This window comes from Lynx rufus, unplaced genomic scaffold (genome assembly GCF_022079265.1).
Source record: "Lynx rufus isolate CCGP_SWC_20201006 ecotype Redwood Valley unplaced genomic scaffold, mLynRuf1.p SCAF_5, whole genome shotgun sequence".
Taxonomy (NCBI): domain Eukaryota; kingdom Metazoa; phylum Chordata; class Mammalia; order Carnivora; family Felidae; genus Lynx; species Lynx rufus.
Genome location: NW_025814867.1, coordinates 88,204,050 through 88,222,944, shown reverse-complemented (window position 1 = coordinate 88,222,944; position 18,895 = coordinate 88,204,050). Strand labels below are relative to the sequence as shown.

Below are 18,895 nucleotides of genomic sequence, written 5' to 3'. Positions count from 1 at the left end.
GTGAAACGAGCAAGCAGGTGGGCCTCTATGGTCCCCATCCCTGAACCGCTCTTTTAACCATTTCAGATGCTGAGGATTCACTTAGTTTGAAAACCCCTTCCAGGGGACATAGATGCTAAGGAAGGGAAACAGAAACTTGCTCCTCACACAGTCCTCTTTCATGGAGGAAAGAGAAAAGGACAGTCTCTAGACCCTCCAGAGTCACAGTAGAGAATCATGAGCAGGTTTAGAAAAAAAGTATTCTCCTCTACAAACTGAAGTTCAATAGAAGAACAGATTTGTTCTCTCTGTAGACTGGTTTTTTTTTTTTTTTTTTCACTTGCAAGACTGGCACAGGCAGGTCCATGCTCAGGGGGGAAATAGATTTCCTTACAGAGCTGAGCTGGGAGGCAGACTGAAAAGCAATCCTGTCTTCTAGCAATCTGGGCAGAGCTGCAATCCGCCCACACTGCAGATTCCTGAGGATGGGCTAGCTAGGTATCTGGCTTCCTGGAAGAGACTTAGGAAGGGCTCATTGTATTCATCAGGCTGGGGCTCTGGCACCATGTGCCCAGTGGAGAAGGTGTGAGATTAGCCAGGCTCCGGCAAGCTGGGCCTGGTTAGGGAGGGGAAATGTCACAGCTCACCAGACTGAACGGAGGGGCTCCCTGCCCAGGACACTGGATACCAATCCACAGCCAGGACCAGGCCCATTCAAGCTGCAGTTGGTGGTACCATATGCAAAAGATACTCTGTCTATGGCTTTGTCTACTGAGAAAAGAAATGCCACTGATTTGGAGGCAGGTCACTAATCACTCCTCAGAATCACATCTTCACTCTGGCTCAAGGGGTTCAATCCCTGGGGGCTACTGACATCACTCAGAGCTGTAGAGAAGTGTTCAACCACTATGCTGCCAATGTCCCCCTGGAAACAGGTGAAAAGAACACACTGGGAATTCCACTCAGTCTTTACAGGTCTCTGCAAGAAGACAACAGTCTTCCCCATTTCTTCCCACTGTGAGTGACACAGGCGACAGCCTAAATCCCAACCATCACCTGAGACAGCCAGATGCTATGACCAGGCTGGGCCAAGGTGCATCATGACAGCCAGGGCTGCCTGGCTCACTTTTGAGCAGCTCCAGTTCTAAGCTATCTCAGGGAACTATCCAGGGGAGAGGTCTGGTCCCAGCTATTGATAACTCTCCTAGAACCTCATCGTCCTCAGATCTGGGCCCCAGGCATCAATTCCAGAATAATATAAGTCTCATTCCACATTCCATGACATAACAGGCTGTGAGGAAGGGAAGTGGCAGTATCTGATATGGAGCCTACTGGGAAGCAGGGGTGGACACTAAGAAATAAGACAAAAAAGAGTGAGAAACAAAACCCCTCAGAACGGGCACCATAAGCATGCTTAAGGGGCACCTGGGTGGCTCAGTTGGTTAAGCGTCCAACTCACGACTTTGGCTCACGTCATGATCTCACAGTTTGTGAATGCAAACCCCATGTCGGGCTGTGCACTGACAGCAGGGAGCCTGCTTGGGATTCTCTCTCTCTCCTCTCTCCCTGCCCATCCCTCAATCTCTCTCTCTCTAAAAAATAAATAAACTTTAAAAAAAAAAAGCCACCCAAGCTCAAAGATGAGTTTCTCTCTGTCTTGAGGACCCTCAGCCTGCTAGAACAAGTTTGGCAGATTCCAGGGGGCACATCTACCTTCATGCTTGTTGCAAGGGTTTTCCTTCCCCAGCTCCCAGGACTAGAGAGAAGCCAGGGTTTGTCCTCAGAGCCCAGGGGCCTGCACCCCACACTGGAAACACCATGCCTGTGTGCTGGGTACTGTAGTTCAGAGATAGAAGTTTTCTCCTGTGACTAGAGAATCTCTACACTTGAGCAGGGTATCTAGAAAGGCAGGAAAATTGTACATGAAATGTGCCCAGAGAAGGAAACACTCAGCTTCCTGCACCCAGTAAACTGAGAGGAGTGAGAAAGAAAAGTTCTGTGGTAGGCAATGATATGTGCTCACGCCCAGGAGCCTTTTGCAGCCACCGCCAGCAGACCACCTGCCAGGCCTTAAGGAACACACATGACATGTGAGATGGTACCTTTTCTCTCTAATGGCAGCTGGAGGAAAAGAAACCAGGTGAGAAACTACTTCTGCCCACTCAGGTCGGGAGAGGGTCAGAGCAAGACACAGCCTGTCCCTTCCCCACAGAGACTGATTGTGCCTGGAATATACACACATGAGCCAGAAGTTTGCTTTCAGAAAGCTAATTATTTATTAATTACACATCAGAGAATATGCCAAGCTGCTGAAATGTGAAGACGCAGGCCCCCTCCTAGGGCTCGGAACAGGCACCGCCACGTGCAGGAGCTGGGCAGGGGCTCCAGGGGCCGGGGCCCACCTGTGGTACCTGTTTGAGATGCAGACAGCTACATACTTGCTTTGTAGGGGTTCTGTGCAGTTCAGATGTGATGATAATTGTGACAGCTTTTGCAAGCATGAGGCACGACAGACAATTTTAAATGTGGGTGAAGGTCACCTCAGGGAAGTCAGGAAGAAGAGTTAGAAAAGAGGTCTTACTGGCCATGTATTTTCCATTTTCCCCACCTAACTTGTCCTCATGTTTCGGGTAAATCCTCGCTCTGTAGCTCAGCCCTGAAAGCTGCCTTCCGAACCCACGCCCAGGACCAGCATTGGAAAAATTAGCCCCTTTCTGTACTGTACTAGTTCTAGAATGGACACCCAGTGAGTGTTCCGTCAGTCCAACTGATGCTAGAAATGGAAATGGTTCTGCAGCAGAGGAGGTCAGGACCCACATGGAGTGGTCAAAGTCTGATTTCCCTGGATTCGAATCTGGGCAGCACCCTTGGTCAATATTGATTTAAGCATTGCTAGAAACGTGAGATCTTCGTGGTAATGTGGGTCTCCTCTGCCACAGAACTAGTTTGAAAGCCAGAGTCTATATACAGTAGTTTCTGCAAGCTTGATCTGTGGTTTTTCCGTGCCTGTGCATCCTAATCCTTGTCCAAGGCTGATAATCTCCAAAGGCACAACCTGGTCCCACAACTGCACAGCCCCGGGAGGAGCAAGACTCTCATATGCCATGAAAACACTGATGCTGGTGGTTCTGCCTCCTAGAACCACACGGCAGATTCTTCCCCAGAATAGCCACTTCTGCCCGCTGAACTCAGAGCCCAAAGGCACAGTGCCTGGGACACCTGATACCATCCCACAAATGGCAGGAGCCCACAGCAGCAATGCCATGGCCACTTAACAGGAGCTTCCCTTGCCCTTCCCAGCCTCTTTGGCAAAGGGGCAGAGCCTTTCTTGCAGGACTCAGGCCACCACTAGAAAGTCTACTTGAGTTTAACATCACAGAGCAACATGGGTCCTAACGCCCTCCCTCAGTAATAGGCAAACCAGCTAAATATTAACTGCAAAAGGTTTATTCTTGAGGACATCAGTGGATCAACAGATATTATACCTATTTAAGAATTGTTATGTGATGAGTAGTTCTGACGTTTGGAATCACATTAATGTTTTACATACTCAAAATCAAATCAAATCAAATCAATAAGGATGAGAGAAAAATTAGAACGCAGAGAAATAAGTTAGCCTGACTGTATTTCAGGCAAGGAACATAACCACGCTGAAGGTGGGAAAGAAACTCACCAGAATAACTGGTTCTTTGACTATGTGCTCTCAGTCTAAAGACAAAAATAAGTACAAATATTAAATTCTAGATACAAAGGTTGTTTTTGACAACTAGATTCGATTCTGAATCTACTTTCTATGAATTGTAGGGTTGAGCAAATAAGTAAATATATATGGGAGTTAAGTTTCTCACGGTTGAAGAAGGGAATTACAACAAAAGAAAGAGGAATGAACAGAAGAATGAACCCTGGGTGATGGACTGGAATGAGAAGTATCAGTTTGAATTTGTGGTTTTTAATATAGATAGAAAAATATAGAGCTGGATGTATGTGTGTGTGTGTGTGTGTGTGCATGTATTCCTTCTCTCTGTCCACCTGAAGGCTCTATAAGCAGAAACACCCCAGTAGCAATGAACATACCTAGCACCCAGATCTTGGTCTTTAAATACCATTCTTCACTTTCTTTTTTTTTAATTTTTAAATTTTTTTTATTTTTTTAAAAAATATTTATTTATTTTTGAGAGACCACAAGTCAGGGAGGGGTGGAGGGAAGGTGACAGAGGATCCTAACTGGGCTCTGCATTGACAGAGCAAGCCCAATGTGGGGCTCAAACTCACAAACCACGACATCATGACCTGAGCCAAAGTCGAATGCTCAACTGACTGAGCCCCTCAGGTGCCCCCCATTCCTTGCTTTAAGTAACCAAGACTCTTTGGAGAAATGGTTGATTCAAGGCTAGGAAAGAGAAAGTACAAAATGAGCCTGGAATATTTTGTGCCAGAAAGCAAGAAAGCGATTAAAAAGAAAAGGATATGTTAAAAGGACATAGGAACTAGCCTGAAGGGAACTGGCCAACTCGGGAATAATTTGAGCATCAAAATAATAACAGCAGGAGAATATTTATGTAATAAAATAAGAATCTGAGTCCATGCAGATGTAAATAAATGAATAAATTAAAATATGAGGAAGAAGGGAAAGTCCTTCATTACAGTAGAAGACTGGCATCTGTAGAAGGAGTGATGGCATTAGAAATGTCACCATTTTGTAATCATGACAGTGACAACTGATTCTGTCAAGAATCATCCATGACTGGGGTGCCTGGGTGGCTCAGTCAGTTAAGTGTCTGACTCTTGATTTCAGCTCCGGTCATGATCTCACGGTTTGTGAGATCAAGCCCTGCTTCCAGCTCTATGTTGACAGCACAGAGCCTGCTTGGGATTCTCTCTCTCTCCCACTCTCTGCCCCTCTACCACTCATACATGCATGTGCATGCTCTCTCTCTCTCCCAAAATAAAGAAATAAACTTTAAAAAAAAGAGAATCATCCATGGATACCGATGCCAGTGGGTAAAAGACTAATGAGGAACAGGATATTTCCACAGTCTCAAAGTATCCCCAACAAATTGTTTATTAATTACAGAAGGAAAATCAGTAACTTTAAAGTGGATTAACTTAGCAGACACCACTTTAAATAAGTAACCAAAGTGAACATCACCAAAAATGAGACGAACAGAAGTCCTGTACATCTTAGAGAGGAACACAACTATCACTCTAGAACATTCCTGCCAAAAATACAAAACCTATATCCTATTGTGAGGGGTCATGTCTCAAAGTGAGAGATGTTCTACAAAATAACTGACTTGTGTTCTTCAAAAAATGTCAAGGTCATGAAAGACCAAGAAAGTCTAAGTAACAGTTCTAGATTAAAGAATAGTATGGGGTGCCTGGGTAGCTCAGTTGGTTGAGCATTCGGCTCTTGATTTGGGCTCAGGTCAAGATCTCAGTTTGTGAGTTTGAGCCCCATCGCAGTTTGTGAGTTTGAGCCCCACGTCAGTCTCTGCACTGACAGTGTGGAGCCTGCTTGGGATTCTCTCTCTCTCTCTCTCTCTCTCTCTCTCTCTCTCTCTCTCTCTCCCACTCTTTCTGCCCCTCCTCACCTTCTCTCAAAATAAATAAACTTAATAAAAAAATTATTTTAAAAAAAGGTAGAGATGTGGCAACTATGTGCAATGTGTAATCCTGGACTGGACTCTGGGCCAGGGAAGAAATGTTATAGGATATTAGGGGGATAACTGGCAAAACTGGAATGCTGGAATGTGGAATGATGGATTAGATAATAGGATTACCAATATTACATTTCCTGATCTTGATAAATATACTGTGGTTAGGCAAAGGAAAATTCTTGTTCTTAGGAAACACACACTGAAGAATTCATGGATAGAGGTACATGGTGTATACAAATTACTCGCAAATGGTTTAGGGAAAAATATAGAATATAATATATATTAGAATATGTAGACATATATATGTGTATATATATATACATAAATGGAATAGAAACAGAGGGCATACTAATGATAAAGCAAAAGGACAAAATGTTAACAACTGGTGAAATCTGAGTCAAGAGTATATGAGCATTCTTTGTGCTACTGCAACTTTCTATGACTATGAAATTTTATCAAAATGTTAAAGTTTAAAAATAAATAAATAGTAAGTTCAACAAAAGCTATATTTATACAAGGATCCCAGACACTTATAAAAAAAAAAATAGCTTGTATACTCTTGTGCCCAACATGAAACAGATTTTTACTACATGTGAGTTAGCTGAATGAATGAATGAATGAATGAATGAATGAATAAATGTGCTTTAGAAAGTAACATTAGACACCTCTTTCAAAATGGCAGATAAAGCATTGCTGTGCCTTCCAAATTACCATGAAAATGACAGAAAAGATGTGTTGTGTTTTTTTTTAAGTGTAAAACTATACTTATAACTAGAAGGGGAAAAGAAACAAGTGCCAGCAGCAGATTAGACAGTTGAGGAAATTCTACAGATGGGCTTAGAGGGGTAAGAAGAAGCAAAAGAAGGAGAAGCAGGGCAGCTGAGAGAAAGGCTGCCTTCCAAAGCACCTGAGAAGCTCCAAGTGCAGAGCTGGCCATCCCCGGGCGTGGACACAGACAGGGCAATCACTGGCCATGACTTTATCTTGAAGTCTTTGTCGTGTGTATGGAAGTAACATGTGTATGGCACTTACAACATTGAAGACAGGGTTGGTAAAGGGCCTAGGTGCTTGCCAAGTTCCTGCATTTTACATTGACGTGGTACAGTCTTAACTCTAAATAAACCATGAAAAGTTTGATTTGTACACTTAATCCCTAGAACAGCCGTTCTCAAACTTTCTGGTCTCAAGGCCCCTTTACATTCTTAAAAATTATCAAGGACTCCAGAGAGAGCTTTTTGTTTAGGTGTGTTATATCTATCAACATTTACCATATTAGAAACTTACAGGAAGATATTTTTAAATATTTATTAATCATTTCAATATAACAGTAATAATAAGCTCACTATCTGTTAAAATAAATTACCTATTCTCATGAAAAATAAGTACTTTCCAAAACAAAAAAGTTTAATGAAAAGAGGCCTTGTTATACATTTTGCCTATCATCTTAATGTCTGGTCTGACACAACACAGCTGGATTCTCATATCTACTTCTGCGTTCAATCTGTTGTAAAATGTTTTTGAAATACATGCAAACAATTTGGCCTCCCACAGTTCTATACTTAGACAAGGAAAGAGTAATTAGTACCACTGATCCCTACGTGAAAAAAATTACCGTCCCCCAGAAGAAAAGAGAATTACAAAACAGAGTGACATACTATATAAGAAACAGCTGTAGCCACACAGGGCCAGGAGAATGAAAGGAAACTTGAAAGAAATGAAGACCCTGTTGCTCAGAGGCAGCAAAGCTTTAATAACTTAATATCATGTTTTCTTCTCTATGAGTCCAAGAATATCACTTGGTTATCCAGTTAAACATACACACACCCCTCACTATTGTAAATGCCATTCTAAATTTTTTTAATGTTTACTTATTTTCTGAGAGAGACACACACACAGAGAGAGAGAGAGAGAGACAGAGAGCGTGCACAAGCCAGGAAGGGGCAAAGAGAGGGAAACAGAGGCTGGGTCTGCACTGACAGCAGTGAGTCCCACGGGCGAGGGTGGGGGAGGAGAGACAAACTCACGAAATGTGAAATCATGACCTGAGCTGAAGTCGGGCACTTAACCAACTGAGCCACCCAGTTGCCCCGTAAATGCCATTTCTAGGTTTAAAATTTTTATAACCAACTATAACAAATGTGGAAATGCTCATTATAATTACAGGAAGAAATATATAAATTTTATAAACCTTGACAATGTAAAAATAATAATCCAACTAACAAAAAATTAGAAAGGAAATGGGGTAAAGGGATGGAAGAATAAATGTTCCAATGCCTTCTTTTTGTTAGATCAGGTAGCAATAAGTAAATGATTAATAAATTGATAACTTGGGGCGCCTGGGTGGCTCAGTCGGTTAAGTGTCTGACTTCGGCTCAGGTCATGATCTCATGGCTCATGAGTTTGAGCCCTGCATCGGGCTCTGTGCTGACAGCTCAGAACCTGGAGCCTGCTTCAGATTCTGTGTCTCCTTCTCTCTCTACCACTCCCCCACTCATGCTCTGTCTCTTTCTCAAAAATAAACATTAAAAAAAATTTTAATAAACTGATAACTTGGTCAAGAAATTAAGGTATAAATATATTACTTAAAGGTACAATGATAACCACCATGGAAAATAAAAATGAGAAACCATAAGCATAAGCAGTGGATGTCTCTGGAAAGTGTGGGTGAAGGAAGAAGGGCAAAAGACTTTTAACTTTTTATATCATTCTCTATTGTTTGAATTGTTTTCTTATTACATGCATACAGTACTTTTTTAAAAATGTTTACTTATTTATTTTGAGAGAGAGTGTGTGTGCACAAGTACAAAGAGGGAGAGAGAGAATCCCCAGCAGGTTCCTCACTGTCAGCACAGAGCCCAGCACAGGACTCAATCTCACAAACTGTGAGATCATGACTTGAGCAGAAATCAAGAGTCAGACGCTTAACCAACTGAGCCACCCAGGCACCCCTTGTTGTTCTTAAACAACAGTAAATCTCCTTTGCGGAAAGTGTCATACATAGTTCTTTACTTACACTTGACTGGATATTAAGGCTGTTTAGGGAACTGAGATATAGATGGATAGAGAAAATGTAGGGAGAAGAAGAAAGAAATCTCATAATTGGCCTTCTATAGTCTAATCTGTTAGTTCATGGGGATTTAGTTAAATTTCTGATATTTAAAAAAATTTTTTTAATGTTTATTTATTTTTGAGAGAGAGAGAGAGCAGGGGAGGGCAGAGAGAGAGGGAGACCCAGAATCTGAAGCAGGCTCCAGGCTCTGAGCTGTCAGCACAGAGCCTGACACAGGGCTCAAACTCACCAACCATAAGATTATGACCTGAGCCAGGTGGGTGCTTAACTGACTGAGCCACCCAGGTAAATTTCCTATACTTTATTTATGTTTATTTATTTTTGAGAGAGAAAGAAAGCGCACACATGCACACGTGTGTGAGCGAGCGGGCGAGGGGCAGAGAGAGAGGGAGAGAGAGAGAGAATCCCAGGCAGGTTCTACACTGTCAGTACAGAGCCCCACGTGGGGCTCCATCTCATGAACAGTGAGCTCATGACCTGAGCCAAAATCAAGAATTGGACCCTTAACCACTGAGCCACCCAGGTTCCCCAGTAATCTTGTTTTTAACTCAACCTCATTTTTTGCAGCACCAAAAGATACCTGTGGTTTGAATCACATTTTATTTATTTATTCATATTTTTGTAATGTTTATTTAATTATTTTGAGAGAGAGCAGAGGAGGGGCAGAGAGAGAATCCAGAGCAGGCTCCACACTGTCAGCATGGAACCCGACACAGGACTCAATCCCACGACCCTGGAATCATGACCTGAGCCAAAATCAAGAATCAGACAACGAATCCAGCCACCAAGGTGCCTCTGAGTCACATTTTAAATGTGTCAGATGGACAGGATACTTAGAGTGAAGTCTTTTGTAAAATTGATGTCTTTTCTTAAAATCTGTGTATCTTTTAAGAGAAATTATAATGTGGTTTTGCTATGTGTTGTTCTTTACTGTAACTGCCTAAAATAAAAAGTGAAGCTTACTCAAAATGAGACATGGCTTTCTGTTTTAGGTTAAATTTTACAGACACTGGGATTCACATTAGAGCAAATTTATCACCTGCACCAGACATAACTATTTTTGCCAGAGTGAGGGTTGCTAAGGCCACCAGTGCCTCCCGTTTATCAGAAAGCACCTAAGTCCTGTAACTGCTGACAGGGACTGTTTAGTAAAGAACATCACAGGTTTTTTTACACAGACCAGGGGTTTTTACACCACTATATTTTTCTCTTTATGCCTGTAAAGAAAAAAAAAAAACATGCACACACCAAAATAAGAACAAAAGAAATGAAAATAGGACCTTTCTCCTGAGAAATAGAAATGCCAAGCATTATTTTCTTGGAAATGCATCAGAGCCTATATAGGTGCCACCTCTGAAGAATTTTGTCAAACTATTCTAAAGCATACCACCATAGTCCTTTGATTAGGTATTAAATCCACAATCACCATAGTCCTTTGATTAGGTATTAAAACTCAGAAAGAAAAAAATTAAGAATTAGTTTCAGTTACACTCGGTAATGATTGAGGAGCAGAAAGAGATATTGAATTATACTCGGGTATGTATATTTCTTTAAATCTTACTACAATTATTTAATACTGTTCTGTGAATGTAGAAGTATCTGGTGTTTCAACTGTTATCCTGAAGAGATATATTTTGGCTAGAGAAAGGATAAAATTAATGGAAAAATATCCACCCCATAGGAAGTCACAATGTTCAATCAGGCCACACCAGGGAGTAAGCACCACCTAGTGGCACCTTACTCAAATTACAAGAATAGTATTTCAGAGTTAGGATTCTCCCTACAAGCCCCAGCCTATTAAAAGATGACAAGGACTGTGTTTTTTCCATATCTGGCCATGAATAAAATGTACCCTAAGGAAGTAAGAAGTTTTAAAGTCTCCTAGTCTGTCCATTCACAGCTAGGCAGAATGTAGGAATCATCTTTTTCCTTTCCTATATCTCATGACATTATAACATCTTAAAAATCTAGGGGCGCCTGGGTGGCGCAGTCGGTTAAGCGTCCGACTTCAGCCAGGTCACGATCTCGCGGTCCGTGAGTTCGAGCCCCGCGTCGGGCTCTGGGCTGATGGCTCAGAGCCTGGAGCCTGCTTCCGATTCTGTGTCTCCCTCTCTCTCTGCGCCTCCCCCGTTCATGCTCTGTCTCTCTCTGTCCCAAAAATAAATAAACGTTGAAAAAAAAAAATTTAAAAAAAAAAAAAAAATCTTGCTGACCGAGGAAAGATTGACCCTCCCAGGGCTGACCAATTCTTAGAGATAGCAGAGGGCTGGCCAGGAGCATGCCTTTCCTATGCAAACCAACCAACTCTGAGTCTGTCTCCCAAATCACCCCTTTTTATCTAACCTTCATACACCAAGTGAATATTTCCCCTGGCCTAACCCACCCCAGGGCCAGGCACTAGGCAACTAGAGAATACCCCATAGCCCAAAGCCCACCAGAAGTATTTCAACTAGCCAATCCTAAACTGCCTTGCCCTGATTTTCCCATGAAAAAGGCTGTGGTCCAGGCTCTCCCCTAGCTCCTGCTTCTGCCTCCTAGCTAAAGCCTGATGCTTCCCCTGTGGCCATGCATGGCATGGGATCCTCACCTCCTTCTTTTGGGAAATGAAAATAGTAAAATTTCGATGTTATTGACCTCTTCATGTCATCACTCAATCCCCTCCATAAATGAAGATTCTGTGGGTACAAATGAGACAGGATTGTACTTAATTCATTTCAGTGAAGAATCACTTCCATCACAGTCTCTAGGGAACCTTCATTCATAAAATGTCTCCATTCCCCTTTGTACAAATATGCAGCTTTTTTGGCTCAAATGTCATTTTGGGGGTTGACCTTCTAGGCTAAGTAGCAAACAGGGCTATAAAATGGAAAGAGAGAGCAACAAAGAGAAGAGAGCAGGAAGGGTGACAGTGCCCACATGAAAGCCTCAGACTCAACACTGAGAACCAGTTCTGTCCCTTCTTCTCTCCCAGATTCCAGGACTGTGAGCCTCTTTTCTTCTGCCATCTCCAAAAGTTCATTCTGTCCGGGTACCTTTGGTGGCTTGGCAGTGAAGCTACCAGCTGAAGCTTCAAGGCTTCATGTGCATGGAGTCCCTTCCAAAGATTATACCTAATTTTGTATTTGTGATTCGTATCTTAAGACAATGTCTAAAATCAGACAAGCTTCATGCTCTACAAAAACTGGGAGGGCAAGAGGGGTCATGGCTCCAAGGACCCCCGAAACCCCTGATGTGAGCCCTTCTCTTCTGCCCAACTATTTGGGGCCTCAGTTTCTTTATCCGTAAAAGGAGGGGCGAACAGAGCAGTTTTGTCTTAAGTTCCCTTTTCCTTTCTCCTTAGTTATATTCATTTCTCTACATACTAACAAAGCAATACCCTAGAACCTCACATGTGTCTCCCAAGGCTCACTCTGAATATTGGTGTTTTAAAGATTCCAAAACAGGCCTGGTAAACACATGGCAAAAACACAAGCCAGTTCTTCACTGTACACTGGCTGATGGGGGCACAGAAAACCAAAGCAAAGCTTTTGCAATGAAGCCTGACACCAATGCTCAAAATTATACTATAACCTAAAGACAGGATGCATCATGCTAAATCCAGAGCTGTGGTACGGGTTAGCACTTGTGGTTCTAGCCTATCTCTGCCACTCGTTGCACATGTCTTCTGACAAGTCATTCAACACCTTTGGCCTTGTTTCTTGACATGCTGAGGAAGGGGACTGGGCCAACGGTCTCTGAGAACCCCTCTGCCTCTTAAAATGTTTGCTTCTATCTGCCTCTCTTGTTGGTGCTATCTCATTGCTCTCCAGTGTCCCACAATATGACCACACTCTCTTTTTTACCCTTACCATCCTAAGCTAACCTGGGTACGCCACTGAATTGAGGCAGAGAAAACAGGGAGAGAGCACAGGATGAGAGGATAGAGAAAGTAAAGGGAGGGCAAGGAAGTCAGGTAATGCTGGGTGGGGCATGTTCAGGGTCAGACACGGCTCACCCCCCGGAAGTCAACCTGGAAACACCTCCTCCTACACATAGGCCAGATGCCATGGCTCTACCAGGGCACCTACTTCCTGGGTCTTCATCAGGCTCTTTTCCAGGGTGATAAGCTCAGGTCAGCCAGACTTTAGCAACCAGATTTCCTAAAGAAGGGTCCTCATAGACTATTCCTACAGGAGCCAAATCTCTTGGAAGAAAGCTAGATGGGGAGGAAAGAACACAAGTCACTTATACTAGCTAATCTGCAGCGTTTGGTGACTTGTTTGCATCCCATAGCGTAACACAGGTCCCCTTTAAGTTTCTCTGGAGACCATCTAACCCTGGGAGAAGGAAGACAAGAACCTCAGATTCATTGGAGGCACTCCTTATTCCATAGCAGTTAAGGGATTTCAGTTTTTTTTTTCTTTAATTTTTTTTTCAACGTTTTTATTTATTTTTGGGACAGAGAGAGACAGAGCATGAACGGGGGAGGGGCAGAGAGAGAGGGAGACACAGAATCGGAAACAGGCTCCAGGCTCCGAGCCATCAGCCCAGAGCCTGACGCGGGGCTCGAACTCACGGACCGCGAGATCGTGACCTGGCTGAAGTCGGACGCTTAACCGACTGCGCCACCCAGGCGCCCCAAGGGATTTCAGTTTTAACATCTCCAGCAATAGCTATTACTGGAGATCCTGGCAATAACATGCACTCAATAAATCCACGGTAAGCTGAGCTCAATATTCTCACTATTCCCGATGCTAAAAGCTTTTGATCCTGCTAAACTTCAGACCTCACTGAGCATGTCTATTTGCTATCTCTCCCTGTCTCAGGCCACCTGCTTTCTCCTGCCAGCTTAATCTTCCTGACCTATCATGTCCACCACAGTCCTCTCTGTCCAGGGACTGGCAGAGACAAGCATGGAATATATGGTTTTTAGCCTTCCATTCTCCTCCCTCTGGCTCCAGCTGTTCCTTAACTTCCCAGGCCCATGTTTCACAAACAGTGTACTCCACTGGGTTTCAGTGTGAAATCTGCTTCATCCAGTCACTGAACACACACTGTATTTAGTGCTCACCATGTGACGGGCTCTGGGCCAGATCTTTCCACATATGGCATAAAAGCCTTGAAAATCAGGTACTCCCACCCCATCTCACAGTTGTGGAAACAGACTTGGAGCCCTGAATAACTTGCCCAAAGGTCCAGCACAACCAGTGACAAAGTCAGAATTTGGAACCCAGCTTCTCAGGTTCAAGTCATGTTAGTGAAGCACCTGAGGACAGAGGTTGCCAGAACAAGACCTGTACCTGCCAGAGATTCAGTAGGTTCCCAAACATGCACACATACACACATACTCACACACAATCTCAAGCCACTCCACACCCATCTGGGTCTAGAAAGTGTCCCATCTTCCTCAGCTCACCCAGCCCACCCAGCCGGCTATCCTGGACAATGCCCCACATTCTGGTTTCAGCCACTGGAATAATTCTGGATTTGGGATTCAAGTCTTTGCTGTGCTGAGTTCTGCATTAATTCCCCAACTGAACCTTCTGATTACTTATTATCACTACATTCTGGAACAAATACATACTCCTCACCCTAGTTTTATTATTAGCCAACATTCACTGGCTGCTCGCTATTGAACCAAGCACTACACTAAATATTTACATGAATTATCTCTTTTAATCTTTGTAACTCTCTTTATTGTAGCCATTTTATAGGTGAGGAAACAGAGACTTAGCTAAGTAACTTGTCCAAGGTCACAAATCACAAAGTATTAGTCAGTACTTGAATACAGGCAGCCCATGTATGCTTGACCGCCATACTGTTAACCTGATCTACAGCCTCAGGTCCCAGCTGGTCCACTTACTACTGACCAACACACACACACACACACACACACACACACACACACACACACTCACACACACAGCTATACCACCTGGTCTTGAGATAATTAAAGTAAAACTAAGAGTCCACTAATTCACCTCTCCACCTAACTCACAAGCATCCCCACTGTGGCCAAATATCCTAAGAGCTACTTTCTAGTCACAATGACCAAGAGAAGAGCAGATCTGAACTGAAGGATTTGGCACAGGATGCTGCCTTCTTATTCCTCTGTCCTTCAAACTCCAAAGCTCCTAGCAGAATCCTGACTACCAAGGCTGGAGTGAAGGTAGAAAAAGGTTCATAGGAAACTTGGAGGGCCAGCCACTCCCAGAGTTCAGCTTCACATGTTAGCTACCCAACCGGCTACCTGCTCTCCACACAGGCCTCTGGTTTGCCATCTGAGTGGCTCTGTTTCACCGCTAGGGCAAGAGGCAAAGAGAAGAAAGGCCTCGGCAATAAGCCCTCTTGGGTTCTAAGTGCCTCTGTTTTTCTCATCTGTCTAACCAAAATAATCATATTTCTTCCAGAATGTGTTATGAAGATTAAATTAAGTAATGCATATGAAATGTTCATTACATAATAAGCACCCACCAATCGGTAGTATCATTTTCCTACCTGTTCAGCCTGGGATGTGTTACCTGGCTTCACCATATATGTTCTACTGCCACCAATACTTCGACACCTAATGCAGATGGCAGCTCCCTCAATCTCTAGTGAGCTCAGTTCAGTTAAGTAGAACCAGCACTAACTGAACATTTTCTATATGCTAAACACTAATGACAGGTATTGAGGATGCAACAATGAATCAGGGGTTCACAACCATAAGGGAGATAGGAAAGGAACAGCTTGTTTCAATGCTACACAGTAAGTGCAGTGATAGAGCATGTGCCTGGAGCAGGGGAGCAGAGTCAGATCATGGAAGGCTTTGGGGGCCAAGAGTTTGAGCTGAATTCTGAAGGCAGTAAGAAGCCATTGAAAGGCTTTTAGCAAAGCAGTCGAATGTATAGATTTCTGCTGTAGAAAGGAGCAATGTGGAGAAAGAGGTTAGAAGAGTATGAATAATCCAATTCAGAAATGATGCTCAGGACAAGACAGTGCAACGGAGACAGAGAAAAAGGATGAATTTCAAGCATCAAGTGAACACCAAAGGCCTTGACACTGAACACTGTCCAGTCCCTCAATATTTGAAGATTGAGGGAGAGGGAGATGGAGAGAGAGAATACAAAGCCCTTTGTATCTACCACATTTTTAAAAGCAACTCTTTTGGGGCTCCTGGGTGGCTCAGTTGGTTGAGCATCCAACTTCGGCTCAGGTTATGATCTCGTGGTTTGTGAGTTCAAGCCCCGCATCAGGCTTGGTGCTGAGAGTTCAGGGCCTGAAGCCTGCTTCAGATTCTGTGTCTCCCTCTCTCTCTGTCCCCTCCCCCCCCTCCCTCTCTCTCCCTCTCTCTCTCTCTCTCTCCCAAAAAATAAATAAACATTAAAATATTATAAATAAGTAAATAAAAATAAAAAGAACTCTCTCTTGGTGCACTTATGACAATTTAATTTGCATTGTGGGCATCTACTGCTTGTTTATTTGATCAACCAACTAACATTCATCATCCACTTAAATGCCAGGCACTGCCTCAGGTACTTGGAGGGTTCCAGTGACAAGTCAGTTAAGAGAGAAGTATCAGCAAAGACCACCAAAGGGGAAAGACACAAGCACAGAGCCTGGGGAATGGTGAGTTTTGGCTGGCATGTGAGGCACAAAGAAGATTCAAGGGACCAGGCTTGAAACTCCAGCAGGATCAGCATGTGCAGGACCCAAGCTAAGGAGTTTGAGCTCTGAGTGGTGGACACATGGAGCCACTGAAGGTTTTTAACAGGGGAGAGAGAGGTACAGGTGAGCTTCAACAGATCCTTCACACAAAGATGAATCAAGAATATCTTTTCTTGGAATCCCTGTGGACAAGAGCCTCATATTTTTCGTGTAGGCATCTTTCTCATGCCCAACATGGCAGCCATTATTTCAGAAGTGGTCCACTAATACATGTGAAGTGTGTTAACACTCACGTATAGTCTTACATAACTAAAGAAAACACATGAGAAGCTGGTCAAGCTAAATAAATGTGAAGACCCCTGACAAATCAAGGTCTCTCTAATGGTCCTCGGCCACACTAAGAGCATGGCCACAGGCCTTTCCATCCAGGAAAGAACAGCTCTGGGCAGGCATTCTGCAGAGTCTCCAGTCTCTCACTTCTCAGCAGCATGAAAACTGGCAGAGTTGAATGTCAGGAGCTAAGTACGAGGGTGTGGGGTACAGCCCTGGACCTGCCAGGGGGAGAGGAGCAGTACCCTGTGCTGAGTACTCACCATCTGTCAGCCACCATGCTGCATTTTTCACATGTACCCATGAACCTGAAGAGGGGGTAACTGGCCAGTTTGGATTCCCCCACCAACTTACAACACCTCCTGCCTCATCTGCCCTTTGTCTCAAGACCCCCAGGTTCTAGAGTCTGCTCTCTTGCTATTGTTTGAGGGCTTGAGTTGATCCTCTCCCTTCATGGCAGGCTTATTCCCCGCACCCCATTATAATGCCAGAACCCCTCCTGCCCTTCTCTACAAAGCATGAGAGAAATCCGAGGGATGGTGAAAACTTCAAGGTTGAGTGATCATTAAACAGCAAGACCACTGCAGGTAGTTTCCTGATTAACACCTAAGCATGGCTTTTTATTTTTTAAAGGAATTAACCGTATTTCTGCAGAGAACTCCTTCAGTTCCATAGCTATGTTGAATATTTACTACAACTAATGATCAACAGGGAAAGAAAAAAAAAAAAAAAGACCTGCAGACATCAGGAAATCCAGAAATCCATTTGGCTTCAGCATATATGAGTTTTTCAGAAATAAATTTACCTTCTTGCACGGGTTTGATTCAAAAGTAAAAGGAGTTCATATTATCTGAGTCCTCACTCTGTTCATGGAAAACCTCCATGGGGCAAGAAGGAATGCTCAGGATTCAAAACCCACTACAAATAATACCAAAGAAGATTTTCTGCACACAGATGATTAAGAGTTGGCTTAATATTTTCTTGATTAAGCGAGAATACCAAAATAAACTTCTGAGATAATTACTTTTAAAATAGTCTACCATAAAGTTTCCATTCAGCTTCTTGTCTGGGTGCCCCTTGTTGGATCTCAGACCCCCGCACGGCACAAGCCTACCTGTTGGGCTGCCTCATGGAAGAGCTCCTGCACTTGAGACATCTGGGCTGTTCTCCTGGAAATGGGGTCCTGGTGGTCTGGGTGGGGAGACCCCTCTGGAAGGTAAACACCATCTTTGGTCAGGCTGGCTCTTCTTCCCTCCATCCGTAGGATCCATCCTTCCTGCATACACCACACACAGCCCTGACCAAGGAAGGGACCTTGTTCTACCTCATCTGGAAACACCCCTTTCCTCTCTTTGGTACCCAAATCTATTCCACACATCTTTCAGAACTTCCCTGTGCTCACACCTTGCTGTCCTGGAGCCACACTTGCCCCCAGAGCTTTCTTCCCTGAGCTCCTTCAGTATGGGGGTCAGAGCCAGCTGCCAGTTTACCCAGCCCCAGAGGACACAGTCTGACACTCCCCTCTCATCCTTGTGAACCCCTCTGTCCACAGCAAAGGCAGAACTGGCTCCCTAGAACTGGTTGCAGGTAGTGAGTGAATACAGATTGGTCCATGGGCGGAGGGAGACAGAGGAGCTTAGGTGGTTCTTTGAAGGTCCCCTCTGGAGCAGGGCCAGAAAGGGTAGGGGAGTGGAGACAGCAGGTAAGCAGAAGAGGACTGAGCATCATTATAAGAGCTTGGTTCTCTTCAGACGGGCAGTCTTCCCCTTGGTACCGGAACCAGCCTTCCCTGGAGCAGGGACTTTGCGCCCTGCCTGTTCGCCCCCTTTCCCTAGCACGGGGATGGGACAGAGACAGGGCTCATGACGTTTTGGAAGGAGAAAAGGGAGAACGAGAGGGGGGTATGGGGGCAGAGTTTGTCATGTGAGAAGAACACGATCAATGACAGCAGCCAGAGAAGGAGAGAAGGGAAAGCGCCCCGAGTATTCCAAGAAAAGAGCTGGGAGCTGGGGGCCGGGAGACTGCGAGGATTTGGCGGGCTGCGGAGACGAGCTGGGTGTGAGGGAGACCCCAGAAAGGTCCCCGCGGCTCTCGGCCCCGCTGCCAACGCACAGCCAGGCGAGTCTGGAGCGAGGCGCGCTGGGCCTGGCTTGACCCCCGCCGCTCGGGCCCTCGGTCTGCGGAAAAGGACCCCCAGGTTTCCGGAGACGCTCCGGGTCCGCAGCCCTGGCTC

The 18,895-nt window shown here is 44.3% G+C and overlaps 1 pseudogene; it reads right to left on the bottom strand.

Annotated features, from left to right (window-relative positions):
* Nucleotides 1-369: 369 nt before the first annotated feature.
* Nucleotides 370-17,920, bottom strand: LOC124527218 (transcription cofactor vestigial-like protein 1; annotated as a pseudogene).
* Between the last annotated feature and the right edge of the window lie 975 nt (nucleotides 17,921-18,895).